The sequence below is a fragment of the Nelumbo nucifera genome, chromosome 5, assembly GCF_055504915.1.
Source record: "Nelumbo nucifera cultivar China Antique chromosome 5, China Antique-T2T, whole genome shotgun sequence".
Lineage (NCBI taxonomy): Eukaryota > Viridiplantae > Streptophyta > Magnoliopsida > Proteales > Nelumbonaceae > Nelumbo > Nelumbo nucifera.
In genome coordinates, this window is record NC_142653.1 from 27729675 (window position 1) to 27755030 (window position 25356).

The 25356-nt window shown below is 41.2% G+C and overlaps 1 long non-coding RNA gene across 11 annotated transcripts; it reads right to left on the reverse strand.

The window, feature by feature from the left end:
- Positions 1–15026: 15026 nt before the first annotated feature.
- On the reverse strand, positions 15027–25356 carry LOC148791341 (uncharacterized). Of its 11 annotated transcripts, XR_016076787.1 has the most exons (7): positions 24209–25349; positions 23749–23800; positions 23509–23561; positions 18500–18549; positions 18079–18135; positions 16342–16383; positions 15883–16249 (listed from the first exon to the last, which is right to left on the reverse strand). It is a non-coding gene; the product is annotated as an uncharacterized LOC148791341 (long non-coding RNA). The 11 variants fall into 11 exon arrangements; XR_016076786.1 differs by lacking the exons at positions 15883–16249; positions 16342–16383 and adding an exon at positions 15027–15597 and having other exon boundaries at positions 24209–25347; XR_016076785.1 differs by having other exon boundaries at positions 18079–18549; positions 24209–25356.

A 25356-nucleotide genomic window follows, 5' to 3' on the forward strand; every position in this document is an offset into this window, starting at 1 on the left:
TGTCCGATTTTGTGGTTGGCAGACATTCGAATCCTCTTCCGTAACCGGAGAATGCTGAGCCAATCATGATATTATACATTATGCAGGCAGCAGGACCTACGTTCACCAAGCTGATGTGTTTAGAGGTATAAATCGGACGGGCCGCGGCCCGGCACGGAACGACAACTCACAGACCGTGTCAGGTCCGACATGATGGTTTGTGACGTGTTGGGCCTGGGGTTTGAAGTCCATGGGCCGGTATGGCATGGCATGATCAAGTGGGTCGTATTGCCTGCGGCCTGTGTCAGCACAGCCCAGCCCATATATATTATTTATATATTTATATATAATATATAATATATTAGTACAATTTTATTATACTAATTTATTTAATTATTATATATATAAGCAATTATATACATTAAATTTCATATAAAATTAAAATTTTTAATTTTTTAAATAAATAGGCAAAAATAGCTTTGGCCCCTTCCATGGTTTGACTTGGGCCAAGGCTTGGCCCACGGGCCAGCCCAACCTGCGGCACGATACGGGCCCACGCGGGCCTGAACCGTGGGCCGTGGGTCATGCCAGGCCAACCCCCAAAATTTTCACCGGGAAAAATGGCACGCCCACTTTATACCTCTAGATGTGTTCTATTGGTTTTACTTTAGGTCCAGATTAGAGTTAAACTGTAGACGATATAAACTCGCAACACTTCAAATAACGGGCTCTGTGATCTGGTCGTCCATTGGGCTCTAAAAGCAAGGTGAGGTGGGCTCGGACTTGCTACCCACTACTTGTTCCCCATCTCAAGCCACACGGCATAACGGTTGCACATTGGAAATATCTTCCTTTTTCATTTATAGGAAGATGTTCCCGGCGACGGTGTTCGGGAGTCCGGATCTTCTATCAACAGTATCAGGTGGAGACATGTGTTCAAAACACACTTACAAGCTTCTCATGTATGAGCCAATGGGACGGACGTTAGTCCTCCCTTTGCTCTCAAACATGTTCTCATTTTTATCTTCCCACCTGAACAGTTATTGATGGTGCGCAATCCGGCTGGTCCTAGATGTCAATGACCTTGCCTCTGAACGGAGCTACAGGGAGCTTGAAACAGAGAAGATGAGGAAGCTCTAGGGGGGAACCCGGTATGAATGCTCTGAAGCTCAAGTTAGAATTCTTAGGCAAGATAAAACCAGATGGCGCAAAGTTCACATACCTTGTTCTTGGGGGGTAGGGAGCCTTTTATAACCATCTCGTGCACTCACTCCTAAGCTTCTGTCAGGTCGGGTATGATTACTTCTGGGCTCCTGCCAGTTGGGTGTCATCCCCTCTGCTGGACAGAACCGCCACTGCTCCCTTTTGTCGGAGCCGTCTCTGCGACTGGCGATGACGGTGGCAGGTGGCGGTGGTAGGTGACCGTTGAAGGGTGGCTGTCAAGCGTCAGATCCCAAGTCAGTCAGGTGCGCCGCCCTTGGATACGGACCTCCTCGGTGTCAGGTATGGTATGTTTGTTTAGTTCGGCGTCCTGGAGGCGAAGTGCTGGAGTGGCGAGCGAGATGGTCTTGAGTTCGGATAGGGGAGTGTCCCGAACTGCCATGAGGCGGGCCAGTTCGGATCATTGCCTTGTGTGGCTCGGGGCCTAAGGGAGAGTTCGGGCTCCTCGTGGGGAGTTCGGGCTCCTCGTAGGGAGTTCGGGCTCTTAGTAGGGAGATCGGGCTCCTCGTAGGGAGTTTAGGCTCCTAATAGGGAATTCGGGCTCCTCGTAGGGAGTTCGGGCTCCGTGTTCGGATTGCTGGTGGGGAATTCGGACTCCTTGTGGGGAGTTCGGACTGCTGATTTCCTCCCTTTGGTGCTTGCGCCCTGGATGCACTGTTGTGTCGAGTTGTTTGCATTTGCCACGTGCTGAGTGATTACGAGGTCGGGCCAAATATTCCTTCATCAATTGCCCCCCACTCCTCGTGCTAAGGGTCTTGCTTTGGCGCGGGGAGTTCGCAAGGTGGCAGGTGGATTTGTCCCGTACTTCGAATCTCGGTTGACTGATAGAGGTGCGTTGTCAGGGTTAGTCTTCAAGTGCCCAAAAGACGGAAAACACGCCGACTTGCCTACAAATGCTGCCAGACGTGACAGCGCGCGCTTTATTTCAAAATCAAAAAAGCGCGCCGTTGGGAGACGTGACAACAGGCGTCCTTTCAAATTTTGAAAACGTGCCACTGCCGCCTTTAATGTGAGGAAACGTGCGTTGGCGTTCTGTCAGTTTCAGAAAGACGTGCGCCGGCGTTCTGTCAGTTTCAGAAACACGTGCGCCAATCACGTTTCTGTCTCAGGGGACGTGCGGTCAGCGCGACTGCAGGCCGTCGGATTGGCTTTGATCTGTGCTGTTGCTTTTTGGTCACTGTGGGTATAAATAGAGGGGGACCCCAGTCGCTTTGTCACTTATGTGCTTTGCCTCTTGAGCTCGCGTCCAAGTTTCAGCTCGCGTCCAAGTTTCAGCTCGCGCCCAGGTTTTCAGCTCGCGTCCAAGTTCAAGCTTTTTTTCGGGTGAGTACCTTCCTAGAATCCACCTTCTCTCCTCGATGTCTAGCTCGGAATGCTCAGATGGTTCTTCAAGTGGGTCAGATGCAGGTTCTACGAACCGAGTCGCATCCCCTGATAGTCCTAGCGAGCCGGAAGTAGAGCTCGAGGAAGAGTTCGAACCCGTAGATCGAGTCGCCTCGGGTAGTTTGGCATCCACCTCTTGTCGGGGTCGGACGTTAAACAAGTTTGGCCCCTCGACCATGACGCTTGAGGGGCTCCAATCCCTTATTACCTATTACAATTTGCCTGGGGAGTACACTTATTTCATACCTTCGGGTAGCTTTCCTTGGGAACACGGTCCTGATGAGATCGTGATATTCCGGGAGCAGCTCACTGCGGGTCTGCGATTGCCTTTCCATCCCCTCCTTGTCGAGGTCTTGAATCACTTCGGCGTTACGGTCGACCAACTTCACCCGAACTCCATTCATAATTTGGTGGGGACAATCTCCCTATTTAGCGAACAGGGCTTTCCTTTAGACTTGGAGATCTTCTCTTCCATCTTAATGCTTAAGAAGCAAGCGGGTCTCCTCCCCGAGCGTAGGCGGGCGTATTACCTGTCTCCTTGCCCGGGTTTTAAGCTTTTACATGATCTTCCTAACAAGGTTCCGGCATGGAAGCGGGACTACTTTGGGGTGCGAAGTGTGCTCCTCTTCTTTACCATGATCTTACGGAGTTTGCCCACGTCATGGAAGCGGCATGGAAGCGGGACTAATTTGGTCATAGTTTGCCCACGTCGGGTTCGGGTACCATGATCTTACGGAGAACTAGGTCGCCGACGCAGAAGCTCCTCTTCTTTACTCTGGCGTTGTAGTACCGAGCTACTTTTTGCTGGTAGGCCGCTGTTCGGATGTGCGCGAGGTCTCTTACCTCATCCAGTAGGTCGAGGTTGGTGCGTAACTCGTCTCCGCTTGTCTGATCGTCATATGCTTCTAGTCGCAGTGTAGGTATTTCGATTTCCGCCAGGATTACCGCTTCGGTGCTGTAGGTGAGGTTAAAGGGGGTCTCTCCCGTGGCGGTTTTTTCCGTCGTTCGATGAGCCCACAGAACACTTGGTAGCTCGTCCGCCCACAACCCTTTAGCTTGGTCTAGTCGTGCTTTTAGTCCGCGGAGGATGGCTCTGTTCATTACTTCTGTCTAGCCGTTTGCCTGCGGGTGTGTGACCGATGTGAAGTTCTGACGAATTCCCATATTTTGGCACCATTCTTGGAACTTGATATCCTCGAACTGTTTTCCGTTGTCGGAGATCAGTACCTGAGGTAGCCCGAAGTGACATACTATGTTCTTCCAAAAGAAGTTTTGTATGTTTCGGGTTGTGACTATTGCCAGAGGTTCAACTTCTATCCACTTTGTGAAGTAATCTACAGCCACCACTAGGAACTTTCTCCCACCTGTTGCTGGCGGGAATGGCCCCAGGAGGTCGATGCCCCATTGTGCAAAGGGTCATGGACTGGTGAGGTACTTGAGGTCAGCAGCAGGCTGATTGTGGATATTGGCATGCTTCTAACACTTGCCGCATTTTCTGACAAGCTCGACGACTTCTGCCTTCATCATCGTTGGCCAGTAGTATCCTTGTCGAAGTGCCTTTTGGGCGAGGGCTTTGCCCCCCAGGTGTCTACCACACAGACCTTCATGAGTGTCGCGGAGTACGAGCTCGGCTTCGGCAGGTCGCAAGCAACGTAGGTAGGGGAGCGTGTAGGATCGTCGGTACAACCATTCGTCTATTATGATGTATTTGGTTGCCTGGCGCTGCACCCTCTTGGCTGCATTGCGGTCCGCAGGGAGGGTTCCATCTAGTAAGAAGCTCGCGAGTGGGTCGATCCAGCTCAGCTCTGCTTCAAGGATGGGAGCAACCTCCTCTGCCCCACCGAGAATGTTGGGCCGAGGTAAGTCCTCTATGTACACGGTTCTCATGGTGTTGTGACTCGTGCTGGCTAACTGGGACAGGGCGTCGACCTCAGTGTTCTCTGACCTCGGGATTTGCCTGATGAAGTGTGACTGGAAGTTGAGCAGAGCCTCCTTTACTTTTGCCAAGTATGCAATCATAGTGAGCTCGCGTGCTTCGTATTCGCCCATAACCTGGTTGACCAGGAGCTGGGAATCACTGCAGATAACTACGTGCTTTGCTCTTACCTTGTGCGCTAGGTTCAGCCCGGCTATCAGTGCCTCGTACTCCGCCTCGTTGTTGGATGCCGCAAACTCAAAGCATAGTGTGTATTCCAATTTCGTGCCGCTCGGGCCGCGTAGCACTATTCCAGCCCTGCTACCCTACTGGTTTGAGAAGCCATCTACGTGAAGGATCCAGGGCTCCTCATCCCAGTTCGCGTTTGGCCTAACCAGGAGAGATGCCACATTGGCTACTACTTCACGGGGTTCGGACTCTATTGGCTTGGGAGCTCCGGGCTCGCCCGAACTGGGGATCTCGGGCTTGACCGGCCCAGGGACTTTGAGGCTAAACGTGCACTCGGCAATAAAATCTACTAAGGCTTGGGCCTTAATAGCAGTTCGTGGCTTGTACTGGAGGTCGTACTTGCTGAGTTCGATGGCCCATTTCGTCAGTCGACCGGAAACCCTGAGCTTGAGTAAAACTTGCCTCAGAGGTTTGTCAGTCAAGACGATGACAGTGTGAGCCTGGAAGTATGGGCGGAGTTTCCGAGCTACTATCACCAGTGCGCATGCCAGCTTTTCTATCTGCGGGTACCTTGTCTTTGCTCCCTGCAAAATATTACTAACATAATAGATGGGTCGTTGGACCCGATCTACTTCTTTTATTAGTACCGAACTGACCACCTCGTCACTTACCGAGAGGTATAGTTCTAGGACCTTGCCCTCCTCGGGCCGGGCTAAGGTTGGCACACTAGCGAGGTAGCTTTATAGCTCGTCGAACGCGAGCTGGCAGTCTTCGGTCCACTCGAACCCTTTGCCTTTGATTGCTTTGAAGAAAGGCAGGCAGTGGCCTGTTGATTTGGACATGAAGCGGCTCAGAGTGGCTATGCGGCCGTTTAGCCTCTGAACTTCTTTTACTTTCCGGGGTGGTTTTATATCTAGGATGGCCTTTATCTTGTCCGGGTTGGCCTCAATACCACGCCGGTTGACAATGTACCCTAGGAACTTGCCCGAGGTGACACCGAAGACACATTTGTTAGGGTTCAGTTTCATGCTAAATCGACGTAGGATTTGGAAGACATAATCTAAGTCTTGTATTAATTCCTGTGAAAACTGCGTCTTGACGACCATGTCGTTTACATAACATTCTATTTTCGTGCCAATCAAGGGCCGAAACAGCCTATTTACAAGTCTTTGGAAGGTTGCCCCGGCATTTTTTAATCCGAAGGGCATGACCTTGTAGCAGTACAGGCCAAACTCGGTTATGAAGCTGGTTTTTTCCTCATCGGACTGGTCCATCCTGACTTGGTTGTAGCCCGAGTAGGCATCTAGGAAGCTTAGCAAGTCATGTCCCGAGGTCGCGTCCACTAGGCGGTCAATTCTGGGGAGGGGGAAGCAGTTTTTCGGGCAAGCTCAATTTAGGTCGGTGTAGTCGACGCACATGCGCCACTTGCCGTTTGCCTTTTTCACCAGCACTGGGTTGGCTACCCAGCTCGGGTAATGAACTTCCCTTATGAAATCTGCTGTGAGGAGCTTTTCGACCTCCTCGTCGACCGCCCTCCAGCTCTCTGGGGCTAAGTTGCATTTCTTCTGTCTAACGGATCTGACTACAGGGTCAGTATTAAGTTTGTGAGTTATAAGGCTGGGGTCAATACCGGGCATGTCGGCCGCGGACCAGGCAAAAATATTTAAATTTTGAAGTAAAAAACTCACTAGTTCGGTTCGTAGTGGTTCCTCGACGGAAGCACCGATCTATAGTGTGCGAACTGGGTCTGTAGCCAAAGTCGGGACTGCGACCGTTTCCTCTGTGGGCGAAGCTCGTTCCTTGCCTTGCTTCGTAGGCTGTTCTAGTTCAAGGTCGTCGGCCGCCTTGGTTTTTCCCTTCAGGGCGGCAACATAACATTTGCGGGACTCAAGTTGGTCGCCCCACGCTACCCCCACACCGAAGTCTATAGGGAACTTCATTGCCAAATAGTATGTGGAGACCACTGACCGTAGGATTTGCGTAATTGACCACCCTATTATGGCATTGTATGGGGAAGGGGTCGTGACCACCAGGAAATCATGGTTGAGTCTGACCGCACAAGGCCATGTGCTGACTTCCACATGTACTGTTATTTTTCCGAGGGGCCTGACTTCCTCTCCGCTGAAACCCACCAGATGAGTGTTCGCGGGCTTTAGCTCGCTCTTCTACAATTGTAGCTAGTTAAATGCTGACTTGAAGAGGATGTCTGTCGAGCTGCCTGAATCCACGAGTACGCGCCTAACCTCGAAGTCGTTGATCCTCAGTTTTATGACAAGCATGTCATCGTGGGGGTAGTGGACCCCTCGCGCATCGTCTTCCGTGAAGAAGATTGGCTCTTCAGTCTTCGGTCTCTTTGGAGGGTTCTGTTCCTCTTGGGCTTCTTCGCGAACTGACGTCCGGGCCGCTGCCGAAGTACACCCTGCTTCCCCGAACTGGCCTCTCTTCCGGAGGCTGTCGTTGCAACAGTTCGGCCGGTCTGCTGCTAGATTCGGGGGCATCCTTTCCGTGCTCCCCTTGCCAACCTGCCTTATTGTTATTATTATTATCATGCTGTACAAAATTCCTCAAGTATCCGCGACGGATGAGTCCCTCTATCTCGTCCCGGAGATTATTACACTGCTCGGTACTATGACCGTGGTCTCTATGGAAACTATAGTACAAATTTTTATTTCTCTCGTTCGGATTCCCCTTTAGGCGAGGTGGCCACTTTACGTATGGGGCGTCCTTGATCGTCATTAAGATCTCGGTCCGCCTCGTGTTTAACGGCGTGTAATCCGTCCGAACTGCTAAGGGAGCTCGAAACGACTGGTTCGGCTTCGGCTCCCGGGCCGGCTTTGGAGGGCTCGCCTTCCCTCTTTCTTTTCTCGTTCCCGCTTTCGGTCCGTTGGTTGATTTCTTCCTCTGTTCTCATGAACTTATCCGCGAGCTTGAGGAATTCGGCCACGGTTGCGGGCTGGTTAGCTACCATGTGCCATTTGAACTCTTTGTGCGTTACTCCTCTCTTGGCCGTCGCGAGCTGCACCGCGGGGTCTAATCGCGGTATCTGCAAGCACGCTTCATTGAACCGCTTGATGTAGCCCCAGATGGATTCTTCTTCTCTCTGGACTACTTCGAAGATGCTTTCCTCTGTTCTAGGGCACCGCTTGTTGGTGACAAAGTGTGCGGTGAAGACCTGCATGAACTGGGCCCAGCATCTTATCGACCCGGGGGCCAGGTTCCTGTACCAAGTGCGGGCTACCCCCCTGAAGGTGGTGGTGAAGGCCACACACATGCACGATTCACTGGCTCTGGCGAGGTGCATTTGGGACTGGAAAGCATCAACGTGGTCGTTGGGGTCGAAGGACCCATCATACTTGTCCAAAGGTGGGAGCTTGAAATCTTTGGGCATGGGGACTGCCAGAGGTTCTGATGCGAGGGGGGAAGGAACTAAGAGAATCGGGGCAGCTTTTACCTCGTCCGAGCTCGTCTCTTCCTTACCTCTGAGCTCGGGTAGGACACGGGTGGCAGTTCGGCGACTTCGCCGGCGCCTTCGTTGTTGAGTGGGCCTGGTACTAGCGCTGCTGGCCTCTGTGTTGCCGAGCTCGATGGGCCCGGAATACTGGTAGTCTGCTGCTAGGGCGCTGAATCAGTTCTCCGTGAGCGGGAACTCGGGCCTGGAGCGCCGAGGTGCTGGCTTTGCGGGCGAGGTTCCTGACCCGCTTTCGAGCTGCGAGGCGGGGGTGATTTTTCTCTCTCTTCGGCCTGGGGATGAGGCCTGGCTGTTAGGGGGGTTCTGAGGCCGGGAGGCTTTTCCCTGGTGGGGGCGTCCATCCTAAGGGGAGACCTTAACCGGCTTCGGAGTAGGGTGCTGAGGTGGAAGTAGTGGTTGGTTCAGAGGCAGTTGGGGGAACTGCTGTTGATAGTGATACTGGGAGATGTTGTGCAATACTTGGTGCTGTTGGAGCTGATGTTGCTGGAATTGTTGCATTTGGGCTTGCATTGCCCGCATGCATTGCATCAGGTCGTCCAACTGGTTCTGACTGGTTGCCAGGGGGACAACAGTTGGTTTAGTAAAGGTTGTTTTGATAGGGAGAGGAAAGGGGATGCTCATGGCAGGAAGGTTTATGGGCACCTCTGCTTGTGGCGCATTCAAGCTGGGGATCCCATCCACTGAAAGGGAGATGGTGAACTGTCCGACGCACACCACGGGGACTTGAAGTTGTTCCCCGGTGGTGTTTGTCTCCGTGCCACGTCCGGCGTTGCTGGAAGAAGCCATGAGTGTTGGGGTTTTTGGAGAAAAGAGGTTATGAGAGTTTAGAGGGAGACTTTAGAAGCGATTCCCACAGACGACACCAATTGATGGTGTGCAATCCGGCTGGTCCTAGCTGTCAACGACCTTGCCTCTGAACGGAGCTACAGGGAGCCTGAAACAGAGAAGATGAGGAAGCTCCAGGGGGGAACCCAGTATGAATGCTCCGAAGCTCAAGTTAGAATTCTTAGGCAAGATAAAACCAGATGGCGCAAAGTTCACGTACCTTGTTCTTGGGGGGTAGGGAGCCTTTTATAACCACCTCGTGCACTCACTCCTAAGCTTCTGTCAGGTCGGGTATGATTACTTCTGGGCTCCTGCCAGTTCGGGTGTCATCCCCTCTGCTAGACAGAACCGCCACTGCTCCCTTTTGTCAGAGCCGTCTCTGCGACTGAAGATGACGGTGGCAGGTGGCGGTGGCAGGTGACCGTTGAAGGGCGGCTGTCAAGCCTCAGATCCCAAGTCAGTCAGGTGCGCCGCCCTTGGATACGGACGTCCTCGGTGTCAGGTATGGTACATTTGTTCAGTTCGGCGTCCTGGAGGCAAAGTGTTGGAGTGGCGAGCGAGGTGGTCTTGAGTTCGGATAGGGGAGTGTCCCGAACTGCCATGAGGCGGGCCAGTTCGGGTCATTGCCTTGTGTGGCTCGGGGCCTAAAGGAGAGTTCGGGCTCCTCGTGGGGAGTTTGGGCTCCTTGTAGGAAGTTCGGGCTCTTAGTAGGGAGATCGGGCTCTTAGTAGGGAGATCGGGCTCCTCGTAGGGAGTTCAGGCTCCTAGTAGGGAATTCGGGCTCCTCGTAGGGAGTTCGGGCTCCTTGTTCGGATTGTTGGTGGAGAGTTCGGACTCCTTGTAGGGAGTTCGGACTGCTGGTTTCCTCCCTTTGATGCTTGCGCCCTGGGTGTGCTGTTGTGCCGAGCTGTTTGCCTTTGCCACGTGTTGAGTGATTACGAGGTTAGGCCAAATCTTCCTTCATTAGTTATTATTGCCAAAACCCTAGCACCTGGCTTCTCCTCTCATTTATGCTCCACGGCGGCAATCATTTTACCGGCGACGAGAATGGAAGGTAATAGAGAAGAAATCAAAGATGGGTCTGTTTGTTTCTTTTTAATGGTTTCTTGTTCCTCGGTTGGACATAACTTAATGGATTACTGCCAGATTATTTGAATTCAGTTCAACTGAATTGAACTGGATCGTTGGAACTAAAATAAACAAAACATGGAATGTGAGGGGGAGTTACTGTGAGAGTCGTTCATTGGATATGTCACAGCTCCCCAGCTCCAGGTTGTTTTCAAAATAAACGAGTTGGAAAGAAATACGACAACAACATATTGCTAGAAATTGGAGCATTTTTTTGTTCTCTTTTGTACTAGAGCGACCCGTGCGATACACGGAATTTGGTAAAAAATGTGAAATAATGCATTTATAAATGCTTCTAAATACTGTTAAATATTAAAAAATATGAAAAATAATGCAATTATAAATACTTCTAATTAAATAATATAATTAATAATGTTAATTAATTAATACAGTATTTTTACAATCCTGTATTACAATCACATATTAATATTATAATGTAATTAACTAAATACAAAAATACTGCAATTAATTAAATATATATTATATTTATAAATTAAATAAAATACTATATTATTATTATTATTATTATGTTTTATGGATATAAAATTGCAACAACAAATTGAAAATAGCAAAATAAAATTCAATTACACATCAATCACATGAATAAAGCAAACATTTTCAAATAGATGGCAACAACAAAAACAAAAATAATCTACACCATTTTCAAATATATAAACCAAGCATTTTAAACACAAAATGTTAATAAATAAATGTTGTAATTAATAATGTTAATTAAATAATGCTATTAATTGTTAAAAATACTGAATTATGAAAAAATACTATTAATTAATCATACTGTTTTTTAATAAATACTGTATTTATTTAAACTACATTAATTTTTGGAAATTATCATATTTTCATAAATATATTGGTAATTTCTTGGCTAAAACTAATTAAATGTAATTTTTTCGTAATTATAGTTTAAAAATAATTTGGTTACAGCTTAAAAATAAATACTGTGAATTATATTACTGTTAATTAATGTTAAATGTAATTTTATGCTATTTATAGCTTAACTTATAATCACTATTAATTATAGTTTAAAAATCATTTATAGCTTGTAATTTTATGCTATTTATAACATAATAGACATCACTAATGTATTTTACATTATTTATAGCATAATAGCATAAAATTACATTTAATTATAGTTTCAATATTTTGAAATATTAACAGTATTTGTATAATTGATTGATATTTTTATTATGTTTTGGTTACTTATGCTAAATTATATCACTAAATTACATATAATACTGTATTCCAGTAAAAACTGTAATTATTAAATTACTTTATTGAAAAAATATATATACTGTTAAATATAGTTTAAAAATAATTATTTAGTTACACTTTAAAAATTAATTACTGTTAATTAATACTATTTTTTATAAATATAGTTAATTAACAATACTGTATTTATTGAGAATACTGTTAATTATTAAAAATACTGTAATTATGAAGAATACTGTTAGTTATTAATAAAATACTGTATTTATTGTGAATACTGTTAATTATTAACAATACTGTAATTATGAAAATTACTTTTAACTAATAATATTGTCTTTCAATAAATATTGTAATTATTATATTACTGTATTTATTTAAAATACATCAATTTCTGGAAATTATCCTATTTTCAGAAATATATTGGTAACTTCTTGGCTAAAATTAATTAAATGTAGTTTTCTGGTAATTACATTTTAAAAATAATTTAGTTACAGCTTCAAAATAAGTACTGTGAATTATATTACTGTTAATGAATAATTAGTGTTAATTAATTACTATTAATTAATGTTAAATGTAATTAAATGTAATTTTCCAGTAATTAAATGTAATTTTGTGCTATTTGCAGTTTAAAAATCATTTATAGCTTGTAATTTTATGCTATTTATAGTTTAACTTTTAACTACTGTTAATTAATGTTAAATGTAATTTTATTATTATTTTGTAAATAATGTATTGATTAATTAATGTTAAATGTAATTACTATGAGTTACAGTTTAAAAATAATTACATTTAATTATATTGTTGTTAATTAATAAATACATTATTTATAAAATGTTTACTAATATTACTTTTTAGTAAATATTGTAATTATTAAAATTCTAAACTATTAATAATACTGTAATTATTAAATTATTGTATTTATTCAAAAAATATAATTACTATTAAATACAGTTGGAAAATAATTATTTAGTTACAATTAAAAATATAAAAATAGATTTATAAATAATTATTGAAAGCACATTTATAACAAAGCAATAAATAATTACTGAAAACAAAATAAATATTAATTATAGTATATATAAATATATAATGAATATACACTATTATTGTAAAATTATTACTAATAAATATAATTTTGTTGATATTTTCTATAATTATTAATTGACATAAGTGAAATTAGTTATTTACAATATTGTTTAGTTATTAAAATGATATTGTTATTTAAATTCTTAAAATATTAATTATTTATTGAATTTAATAATCCATAAAATTATAATTGTACTATTATTACATTATTATTAATATGAATATTATGAATTCTATTATAATTATTTTTCTACTTTTAAGATTTTTTTTAAATTTGTTACATAATTTTGTTATTTTAACTATTTAAAATTTTGCATGTTCAATATTTCGTTATTTAAATATTTAAATATTTAAATAATATGTAAATTTCATTTATTTTAATGTTATTACATAATATGAAATATGTTTTTATATTATTTAGCTATTTTAATGTTTTATATTTATGATTTTTAGTTATTGAAATATTTAATTAATGTTAATTTTTTATTATTTGAATAACATTTAAATTGAATAATTTGTAAAATTATAATTTATATTGTTATTAGATGAATTTTATAAAAATATTGAATTATTAATAATATGAATATTATTAAATTTATTAATTTTTGTGTTTTGAATAAATATTATAAATTTAATATATAATTTTATTATAATATTTAAATTGTTTTGAATTTTTTTAATTGAAACTTTCTAAGTGGGGAAGAAAAATAAATATAATTTAGAGATAATTTAAGAGATAAATAGGAATTAGAGATAAATAGATTGCAAAAGTCCTCTTGCAATCTATTCACCAGCTCTGCCGCCCACCGCAGTCTTTGGCCACGCCTCCGGTTATCTCCGCCTCCGGCAATATTGCCGGAGGTGGGCGGAGGTAGAAGCGGCGGCGTTGGTGGTCATTCCTCTGCCGAACACCGCCACCTCCGCTCACCACCAGCACCGCCGCCTCTGCCTCCACCCATCTCCGGCAACGTTGCTGGAGGCGGAGGCAGAGGTGGCTAAATAATAAAAGAACTATTTGAGTTCTTTTGAATGCACACATGTCGAAGAAGATCTGGAGCCGAGAATCGAAGCTCTCGTCGGTAATTTGACACCAGAACTCGTGGAGTTCTTCTTTGCTGATCTTATCCATCTAAATCTGTCTCCTCCTATTCAATGCATCGAACAGTTCCAATGCAAATTTCTTCGAGTCTCGCATTCCTTCAAACAAAACAGAAAGAGAAAACAATTTTTTTCTGAATTTTAACATCGGATGTTTTTTTCTTTCCTTGGACGGATGCATGAAAGCTAACTGAAAAAACAGAATTACAGAAGAACAAGAAAACCAATGCATTGTGCAAAATCTGAACGGTGGAGAAGACCGTCCTACGCAAGTTCATTGAAGTTGTTCTCGACTTCATTCCATTTGTCGACGCCTTGGTTACTTTTGTTGCTAATGAATCTCAGTCCTCGAAGAGCTCTTTCAGCACCGGGTTTAGATCGTTCGAGCTGCACTCGTTGCTTCCGGAGAGCTCGAGCGGCCAAAACTGAATCTAAAGCGGAGCAGGTGCCGACACTATTCTGGGCGGTAGAGGCAGAGGGTGGCGAGGCAGAAGCAGACGACGTCCGAGACGCACGACCATGCTGGCCCCACGAGAACCTTCTAAGCTCAGCTATAAGCTCCTGAGAAAACCGACGTAACCGATAATCGTGGGCGATCTCGATGATGCTGGCGTTTCCGTCTCACTCCCGATGGAGACTTCCAAATCGATATCAATGACGGTAGCCAATTCGACGCTTCGGAGAATGATGGTATCGCCATCTTGGAGATCAAGCGTCACCTGGAGGAACTCCTCCGCTGAGTCATAATCCGTCCGGGGAGATGATCCTCCACTGGCTGTTTTCTCGGAAGCCGTATCTAACGCTCATGGGCGGTCACTGTGAGACAAACCCCTCATTGCGGGAAAACGAAGCTAATAACGAGAATGGATTCACAGCCATTTTTATATCAGAAGCTCCAGCAGTCGGGCACAAGCGTAAGGCTTCACGAATATTTTAAAGGGGTTATATCATAAGGGAGGCGTGGCCGGAGGCGGGCGGCGGAACGGATGAATAGTTTGCAAAAGGAGAAGATGAACAGTATTTTTACTCTTAATTGATATTATTTTTAAAAAGTTAATTTTTTTTGAAATTATTTTAAAAATATTACTTAAGGCCCTAAAATTGTCCTGATATAACCCGTATGCAATTTCTTTATTGGTTTAGGGCGGGCGAATAATACTGAATAATTGGAAGAGTTAACAATGAAAAAAAAATTGATAACAATTACATTATTTGTTTATTTGTTTAAGGTCGGTGGACCAAATGATTAGGAACTTAATAAATGCGCTTCAAAAAACAAAGAACCTAATTAATGAGCAGAAGAAAAGAAAACAGTTTGCCTAGCCAATATGAAGACAACTAACAAAAATCAAGTCCCATTACCCCAATGATATGAGAAGAATTCTTTCTGTACTTCTGAATAATTAGTTCTTGAATTAAGATTAAAAAGAAAAATAAAGAGTGATCAGGGTTGAAGTAATGAATGGTTCAATCAAATTTTATTGCAGAAATGATCAAGAAACATAGACATCCATTAGAATTTGAAACCTTAAATGTACATAGAAATTTTACAACATTAGTAACAGAATCCATTTCTTTCCCACACTTTCACTCTTACCAGTTCTCACAAACCAACATCAAACTCAATTATCATAAAAAGAAAACAAGAAAGAAATCCCCAAAAATAAAAATAAAATTCAAATTTAAAAATTTAAATTAAATAGGACAAGAAATAAAGAAAAAGAAACTTTGCTTTCTAAACAAAAGGACCCAACCCAGACTCTCAATCTCCGGCAATGCTGCTGAATGATGTTCTTGTTTTCCTTTATTTTGCATTTTGGGTTTAAACTATTAATTGCATATTAGCACGCACTTGTTAATGGTACATACAGATTTGTGGAGTCGAATTAATCCGAGGGCTTGGTCTTGGTCCCGTAGAGGAGCTTCTTCTTCTTAGAGCTTTGGTTGTCAAAAATTTGTATAGATGGTCAAAAGTTTGCATACATGGTCAATGTCTTGACTCTTGATAAAGAACAAAGCAACATCTTAAGTAATACATGCCAGTGCAGCAAGCTTTATATTTGAAACAATGTATTATCACCTGAAGAAATAAAAATCAAGAGTAAATTAGGAACACCAAATGGATCAAATGCCTAATAGATAAGCTGCAAGCGTGATAAAAAGAGTCACATGCCAAACACATCTATCAAAATTTTATTTTTTTATCTTTGGCTTTCAAAACCAAGAGTGAAAGTGAGAAAATGATGTTGAAAAAAGGTTTCTTAATTGGTGAAGTAGGGAGCTTCCCTATGATTCTATGACATGGAGGGGATGTTGACCAAGACCATCCATTAGATAAAGAGAACTTAAAAAGATGAGAGAGAGAGAATATAAGAAGAATTTTATTTTGCCTTTTAAGGGATGGAGTGAGCAAAATCTCATAATCCATCCCCTTCTGCGCAATTCATTTTTCTTTTTTTTTGATAATTCCCTTCCGAGAAATTTGTAGTATTACAAAACGTAGACAATCACTGTTATATCTATGTTCTTGTTTTATTACAAGGAGGAAGGGAGCAGTTCCTCTGTCATTGAGTGGACGAATTAATCCTCCCCATCAAAGAAAAGATGCATCTTATAACAAAAATCACAAACATGGATGCCATAATTGAGGAATCTCGTCTGCTACAAGTCCAAACTGCAACGGGTGTTTCAATGCTAACAGATTCAAAGTGTGTCCAAGATTCTTCTTTCTCCTGTGAATTACCCAATAATTAGAAATGAGTTCATCAACATATTAGGTCAAGGAAAATCCAAGGAAACGGAAAGTAAAATTTTGGTCCAGCACCATCCATTCGAACATTTTGTCAAGACGTGACACATTATTTCTCTGTTATGAACAAAAAACGGGGAAATTTATATATGAGAGAAATGCTTCTAAAACCTTTAAAATGGAAAAAAAAATAAAAGTTTCATTCATTCAAATGTGGAAATAAAACAAATCTACTTTGAAATTTGAATAAGCTAATGTATGGGAATATTTATTATACAAGTTTGAGTGCTTATTTGAACATCAAAGCTCTATGGAAGCAGTGAAGGTATATAGTGAGAAAAGAAATTGAATGAGTTAAATGGCTCAACAAAACACACAGAAAAGTAAGCCTATAACTTTTAAATAAAATGTGTATGTAATATTATTTTATTTTTGCTCCAATTTCTCATGACATTTTTTGCAGTTCAAGAGACAATTTCCAAATTCTAACCAACAGGGTAGCCATTTAGGCTCATGCATCTGCCCAATCCACCAAAACAATGGTCCCATAAACTCTCTTAACCTGACATGACTAATGTGGTTTATGTCATAAACAACTTTCAAACATTTTAGCCACTTGCACGATGATGAAAATTGCTTTTATTGGCTACTCATAAGGATGGTGCTAATAGGTCAGGTTGGTCAAAGAGAACATTTGGTCAGGGCTAAACTATCAAGTGTCTAGTGAGCATGGCTTTAAATATTGACTAATATGTTTTACCGCTTAGACATATATGTATGATTCATTATTAACTCAGACAAATTAACAAACATTAGAACCAAATGTCAAATGAAAGCATAAGCAACTATAGCAGATTATTGAAAGAAAAAAAAATACTGGAGAACAATGCTAGTAGTTTAGGTATAACTTTTGTTTACCTCAAAACGTTCTTTAAAGAGCTTCATAATGATTTTTTTATTGGAATTATTTCGGAAATCAAATTAATAAGATAGGAACCCTACTTACAAGGCTAATTATCACAATTAACAAAATGTGAACTGGACTTATGCCATATGAGACAACTAAATACCCAAACATTTCTAAACAAATTTTCCTTTTTCTTTTTCCTCCAGTGGTGAAAATAATCACTATGTAACAATTAAGTACTGGAACAGCTGAAATTGAGGAGAAATCAAGAAAAAAAAATCAAATTTTGGGAAGAATGTGGGAAGTTGACCTATAGTAATTGTTGGGGCCCACATATCCTTCCACTATGGGGAGTCCATTAGGGTTGTCAGATAGCCATAGATATAAGTTACAATCTTCTAGAAATTTTATTACTTGGTAAAAATCAATATTATTATTTATAATAATTGTTTTTACTTAATATGTAGACTAATGCTCATAATTACTTTAGTTATAGTAAAATTGTGATTTACTGTTTTTAGTAATTAGGTTCCCTTGAAATAAATTATGATATGTTTCTTATTTGCTTTAAAGAGTTTGTGTGACTTTAGAAGCACTGGGATGAAGAGTTTGCCAACTTTATTTTCAAAGAAGTGGAGATAGAGAGGAAGAAAATCTCACGAGGTGGAAGTATCAACAATTATGGATTATTAAATAGTGAAGATTAGAGATTATTAAAGCAACACTTGAAGCTACCAGCTCTCACCAGTAAAATTTAAATGGTGAAACGAAAATGAAGCTATAATTGGCAACCCAGTAAGCAAAAATCCTATAAATGGGCTATGCAAATTAGTGGTTATAGATAAAAATTTTGTCAATTACATAACTAAGCTAAAACCAGAAAAATAAAGGAAGCCATTAGAAACCTTGTAAGCTCAATCCAGAAATATCCATAATCCAGCCGCACCCAGTAAGCAAAAATCCTGTAAAAGAGGGAAAATCAATTCAATAAAATAAAATAAAACCTAGCTAAAAGACAAAACAATAAGTAATTCAGTTCATCCACTTATCCTTATCGTTCTTCTGATGGTCATGCTCATAGGGTGGCTTCAGTGTAAAGCTCTTTGTGTGACACTCATGCCTTGCTATAACCCAAAAGCCAATCTACTAGAGAAGAAGTGATAAACATGGGTCTTCACAAGATGGTTGAGAACCATCATGATTGTCACTTATACATAATAGTGATATGTTTAGCAATTTTTGCATTAACCATTGAAACACGGAAGGCACTTCAGTGTAAAAAAAAAAATCGAAAAGAAATTATTCCGACAATATAATAAGACATACCCTTTGTTGCAGCACTGAATACTCTTAACCACCTCCTTAACTCCTTAAAACTGAAAAAATGGAGGAAAAAAATAGAACAATCACAACTCACAACAACTAACCAAGGAAAGTGAAACTCTCAGTTAACAGATTAAGAATAATTCCGGAAAATCAAAACCTGGAAACACGAAGGCACTTCATTGTAAGAAAAAAAAAAACAAAATTCGAAATGTTGAAAAGCAAAAAGGTGGGTTAGTCGGTGGCTCACCGAATTTGCAATCTGTGGCCACCGAATAAATGGTGGGCTCAGCTCAGTGGGCCACCAATTGCAAATTCGATGAGCCACCAACTGGCCCACCTTTTTGCTTTTCAACATTCTCCCACTTGAAGATAATTTTCATAGTGAAAAACCCTCTCAAGAATAGCTGTTGATCATCTCTTGCTATGTGGCTTCAAGTCCCAGAGAAGTTCTGCACCAGATGAACTTCTCTCTCATCACTAGCTTTGTCAATATATCAGCAACGTTGTTGTTAGTGTGGATCTTCTGTAACAAGACCTGCCCATCTTCAACTACCTCACGAACAAAGTGGTACTGTACACCAATGTGTTTAGTCCGTGCATGAAAGACAAAATTTCTTACTAAGTGTAATGCGCTTTGACTGTCACAATGAATAGTTACCACTTCTTTCTTGATGTGAAACTCTTCAAGCAATCTCTTTAGCCAAATACTTTCTTTGCATGTTTGTGTAGCTAACATATATTCTGCTTCTGTTGTAGATAAGGCCACTATAGATTGCAATTTTGATGCCCAGCTCACTGCACCATTAGCTAAAGAAAACACATAACCAGTAATTGATTTTCTATTATCGTGATCTCCTGCATAATCTACATCCACATAACCAACTAATTTTAAGCTTTGGCCATTATAACAAATGGAGATTTCAGAAGTACCCTTCAAATACCAAAGGATTCTCTTCACCGTAGTCCAATGATCTCTTCTTGGATTTGCCATAAACTTATTGACTGCTCCCACTGCTTGTGCAATGTCTGGTCTAGTGCACACCATGGCAAACATAATGCTCCCTACTGCTGATGAATATGGTATGTGGGACATCTCTATCTTCTTAGCTTCAATGCTAGGTGATTGTTCTGAAGACAACTTGCAACGAACAGAAAATGAGATACTGATTGGTTTGAAATCTTGCATGTTGAAGCGCCGCAAGACCCTTTGAACATAACTCTTTTGATTTATCCAGACTTTCCTGTTCTTTCTGTCCCTATATACCATCATCCCAAGAATTTGATTAACCACCCCCAGATCTTTCATGTCAAACTCCCTAGCTAAACAAGTTTTCAATGTTGAGATACTTCCTTTATCAGTACCTGCAACTAGCATGTCATCAACATATAACAGCAAAATGATGAAGTGATCATTACCAAAGTATGTATAGGCACAATGATCTGCTTCGCATTTGCTAAAGTCCAAGCTCACAATGAAAGAATCAAATCGCTTATACCAACACCTTAGCGTCTGTTTTAGACCGTAAAGTGATTTGGTTAGCGGACAAACCAGATCCTTTTTGTCGTCTTCGACAAAGCCTTCAGGTTGAGTCATATAAATCTCTTCTTCAATATTACCATGCAAGAATGCAGTTTTAACATCTAACTACTCCAGCTCCAAGTCAAGTACTAAAGCCATACTCAGTAGAATACGAATACTTAATCAAACAACAGGAGAAAATATTTCGTTGAAGTTGATACCTGATTTCTGAGCATATCCTTTTACAACTAGTCGAGCTTTGTATCTTTCGATACTTCCGCTAGTGTCCTTTTTGAGTTTTTCACTATGAAAATTGTCAAGTGGGAGAATGTTGAAAAGCAAAAAGGTGAGCCAGTCGGTGGCTCATTGAATTTGCAATCGATAGCCCACCGAGCTTAGCCCACCATTTATTCGGTGGCACACCAAATTAATCGGTGGCACACCATTTGCAAACCACCGATTATGGTTTGCTTAACCATGAAGAAAATTTTCTTAAATCTCCATTATACCCCTCAGCTCAAGTATAAATAGGGGTCCCTCCTATGTTATTTCTCATTCCATTCTCCATTTTATTTCAGTGTATAGTGTATACAGTGTGTTGAGAGGAGTATTGAGTTTGGGTGTATTTTTGTTGGAATTGCACAACGGAAATAATGTAATCTGTACATGCACAAAAACAAAATAAAAGCATATAGCAATAAAGAAAAAAGAAGAGAACACCAGATTTACGTGGTTCGGCCAAATTGCCTACGTCCACGAGCAGCAACTCAGAGCTTCCTTCTTACTATAAACAGGAGAAAATACAAAATGACCTCACCGGAATCACACTTGTACCAGACACTCAATACACCCAAACTCAATACTCCTCTCAACACACTGTATACACTATACACTGAAATGAAATGGAGAATAGAATGAGAAATAACATAGGAGAACAGTCCCACCATCGCATGATTGGTATGTGTAGAACCAATCTCTGCATAGCGTCATATGGAAAGAAGCACCAGAATCTAATATCTAGTTATGCTTTAAATTTTCACAAGAATCAACAAACAGTACCTCACCATCTTCTAATGAATCACTTCCTTCTGTGATGTTTCCTTGGGAATTATTTGAAGTCGGATATTTTTCAGAGTAGGGTCAATTTTGCTCTGCTTTGGATTGCCGACAATCTTTTCGAAGGTGCCCTTGTTACCACAATTCCAACAATTGGTATTAGAGCTACACGGTTCTATTACGGGGTTCTACTGAAATCTGTATTTTCTGTTCTGGTATTGCACGTGTTGAATATGGCGAGTTCAAGCTCTACCCGATTCGAGATATCGAAATTCAACGGATCCAGCTATGCAATTTGAAAGCTGAAGATGCATGTTGTGTTGGTGAAAGAAGATTGTGCAATTGCCTTAGAAGGAAGAGAGAAGAAGCCTACTGAAATGAAAGACGAAGATTTTGAGAAGAAAAACCAGATAGCCATGGCTGATATTCTTCTTGCTTTAGAAGATTCGGTTCTATTAAACGTGTCCGAGGAAACCACTGCCAAAGGTTTATGGGACAAGTTGCGGAATCTCTACGAGAGGAAATCAATGTCCAATAAAATCTTTCTCCGATGACAACTCTACAATCTGAGGATGAAGGACGGAGCCTCTTTGCAAGTACACTTGAATGAGTTCAACACTCTAGTAAGCAAATTAGCAGCTATAGAGATATGTATTGATGACGAAGAAAATGTTGCTCTTTTGCTTTGCTCTATGCTAGACTCTTGGGATAGTTTGATAATGAATTTGAGCAATACTAAAGAACTGACATTAGAATCTACTATTTCTATGTTGCTTACGAAAGAATCTCGTAGTAAATTTGGTGAAAATTCTTCAGGTGACGCAATGATGGTACGAGGTAGATCGAATGAGAGAAACAACTCTATCAGAAATCAAACGAGATCCAAGTCAAGAGGCAACAAGAAATGACTCAAGTGTTGGAATTGTGGTAAGAAGGGGCACCTTCGAAAAGATTGTCAGCAACCCAAAGCAGAGCAAAATTGATCCAACTCTGACAAAAATCTGGCTTCAAATAATTCCCAAGGAAACATCGCAGAAGGAAGTGATTCATCAAAAGATGGTGAGGTACTGTCTGTTGATTCTTGTGAAAATTTAAAGCATAATTGGATATTAGATTCCGATGCTCTTTTCCATATGAGCCATGTAGAGATTGGTTTTACACATACCAATCGTGAGATAGTGGGACTGTTTACATGGGCGATAATAGCATATGCAAAATAGTGGGAGTTGGAGACGTTAAAATTACTATGTTTGACGGTATCACTTGTACAATCTCTGGTGTACGATATGTTCCTCAACTGCGAAAGTGTCTCCTGTCACTCGGAAAGTTTGATGAAGATGGTTACAGTTTTTCTGGAGAAAAAGGCTAATTGAAGATCAGTAAAGGAGCTATGGTAATTGCAAAAGGCAAATTACAAGGGAAGCTATACCACTTGATCGGGGATACCATGGTCGGCGATGCCATCATTGCAAATGATGTGACCGATTCCGTCATGATTTGGCACAGACGTTCGGGTCATATGAACAAGCAAAAACTTAAGGTACTTCTTGATCAAAATCTACTGATTTGAATTTCTGTGAAGATTGTTTATTTGGGAAACACCACAGAGCTAGTTTTCCCAAGTCTAAAGCTAGGAGTAGAGAGGTATTAGATATAATACACTTTAATACGTGGGAAGCTACTATGGAATCTCTTGGAAGTTCATTATACTTTGTCTCTTTTATTGATGATTTCTCCAAGAAAGTATGAATATATTTGTTCCAACGGAAGAGTGATACTTTTTCCTATTTCAAGAAGTTCAAAGCTCTAGTTGAAAATTAGAAGGGGAAAAGAATTAAGTGTATGAGAACCGACAATGGGAAAGAATATACCTCGAAAGAATTTGAAGATTTTTGCAATGAGCACGGCATTTTGAGATAGTATACGGTTCCACAAACTCCATAACAAAACGGAGTTGTTGAATGGATGAATCGTACACTTATGGATTGAACTAGAAGCATGTTGAATGCAGCTAAGCTCGAACAATACTTTTGGGCAAAAGCAGTCAATATGACATGTTACCTAGTAAATTGCTCTCCCACTACGGCACTTGATTGCAAAATTCCAGAAGAGGTATGGTTAGAAAACCCTGTTGATTATTTTTACCTACGTACTTTGGTTATGATGCTTATGTTTGGATTCCTAAGGAGCAAAGGACCAAGGTAGAGGCAATGTCCAAAAAAATGTATTTTTCTTGTTTATAGTAAGAAAGAAGTTCCGAGTTGCTGCCCGTGGACATAAGCAATTTGGCCGAACCACGTAAGTCTAATGTTCTCTCTTCTTTCTTTATTGCTATCTACTTTTATTTTGTTTCTGTGCACATACACATTACATTATTTCCATTATGCAATTCCAACACGAAAAGAAATTATTCCGACAATATAATAAGACATACCCTTTTGTTGCAGCACTGAATACTCTTAACCACCTCCTTAACTCCTCTCGAAGCTGAAAAAATGGAGGAAAAAAACAGAACAATCACAACTCACAACAACTAACCAAGGAAAGTGGAACTATCAGTTAACAGATTAAGAATAATTCCGGAAAAACAAAACCTGGAAACACGAAGGCACTTCATTGTGAAAAAAAAAAATATATAGAAATGAAATTATTCCGGCAATATAATAAGGCATACCCTTTGTTGCATGACTGAATACTCTTAACCACCTCCTTAACTCCTCTCGAAGCTGAAAAAATGGAGGAAAAAAACAGAGCAATCACAACTTACAACAAGTACCAAGGAAAGTGGAACTCTCAATTAACAAATTGGAAATGTATATACTCAATTAAACGTTTTTTTTTTTTTTTTGATAAATGGTATATACTCAATGAATCATTGTTACACTATATTTTTTTCTCAGCGTTTTATCATCAAAGAAAAGAACTGAGCTAACAAAACTCAAACATCGTGCCTGTGGAAACAATAAGAATATACTCAAAGAACTCAAATTTGAACCAAAGAAAACAACATGCCGATCTAAATGCAGGGAATCTAAAGATCAACCAATCCAAAAACAAAGCAAAACCAGAGAAAGAACAGAAACAACGCAAAAGAGAGAACATGAGGAAGAATAAGAAAAAAAAACAAATATTACCAAATCGAAACCGGCCATAATCCCTTAAATTCCAGAGCTGTTGAAAGACACAAAATCTTTCAATGGGAAAAGACCATGGAGATTGGAGAAAGACCAAAAGAGGAGATAAACACTTGATCGAAGTCTCTGATCCAACGACTCATACCCTTCGGTGCACTGAGGCCATGGCCGACTCGAGCTCGGCGACACTGGATTCTTGGAAGACTGACAGAGAGAGGGGGAAGAGGAAAAGAGAGACAAAACGGGCAATATCGCATGAGAGAATTGGAAAAAAAGGGAAGAAGAATTGGATTACCTTCCCGAACTGGTTTTTGGGGACTTAAACTGAAAATGGCCACGCTTCTTCTCTTTGGGTTATCTTTCTGGCGTGTCTTCGACGATGAAACTGGCGATTAGGAGCGATTCTTCGTCCCAACACGCCATTGCGGCCACAAATCGAAATCTGGGACTGATGATGCATTTTGTGTTTCTCCCGTCTTCGACAGCAACAGCTTCTATTGCAGTTGTTGAGTTTTGTGGGCTCTCATTTTCTTCTAGAATCAAACTAAACCGTAACCCCAACCATGTAGGTGGAGGGACTACCTAATTTGAAAAATCACAAACACATTGAGGGGGCAAGAGAGAGCGGAGAGGCGGAAGATGGAGAGGCAACCAAAGAAGACCGCCGGAGCGATCGTTTGGATCGTGGCTGCAGCATTTGGTGTAGGCCTCTTTGTCCTTATTGCCGGTAGCCGCTGCTACCAAGTGAATTACGGCTGTCGATTCGTGGATGATCAAAAAGCGGGACCATGGAAACTAACTGCATTTCAACGGTTGAATTTCACGGTTGATGACGTGTTTGAGTGTTTGTCGATGAGCGATAAGATCATCGGAATGGGATCCACCGGGACTGTATACAAGAGGGAGGGAGGGGGTAGAGCTCTCAAGAACCCAATCGAAGCCCGGCGTCGCCACCGCCTCCACCACTTGCAACAGATCAGAACTTATCTATGGTGGTGAAGACCAAGGAAGAAAGGGGTATGGTCCCTGAATAGTCACTGAGAAGTGAGAAGCGGAGAGAGAGAGATGAGAGGGAGAGTGGGAAGAGAGGGGCAACGATAATGTAAGATAGGGAAGATGGGGAGAGCGGGAAAAATGACAATGAAACA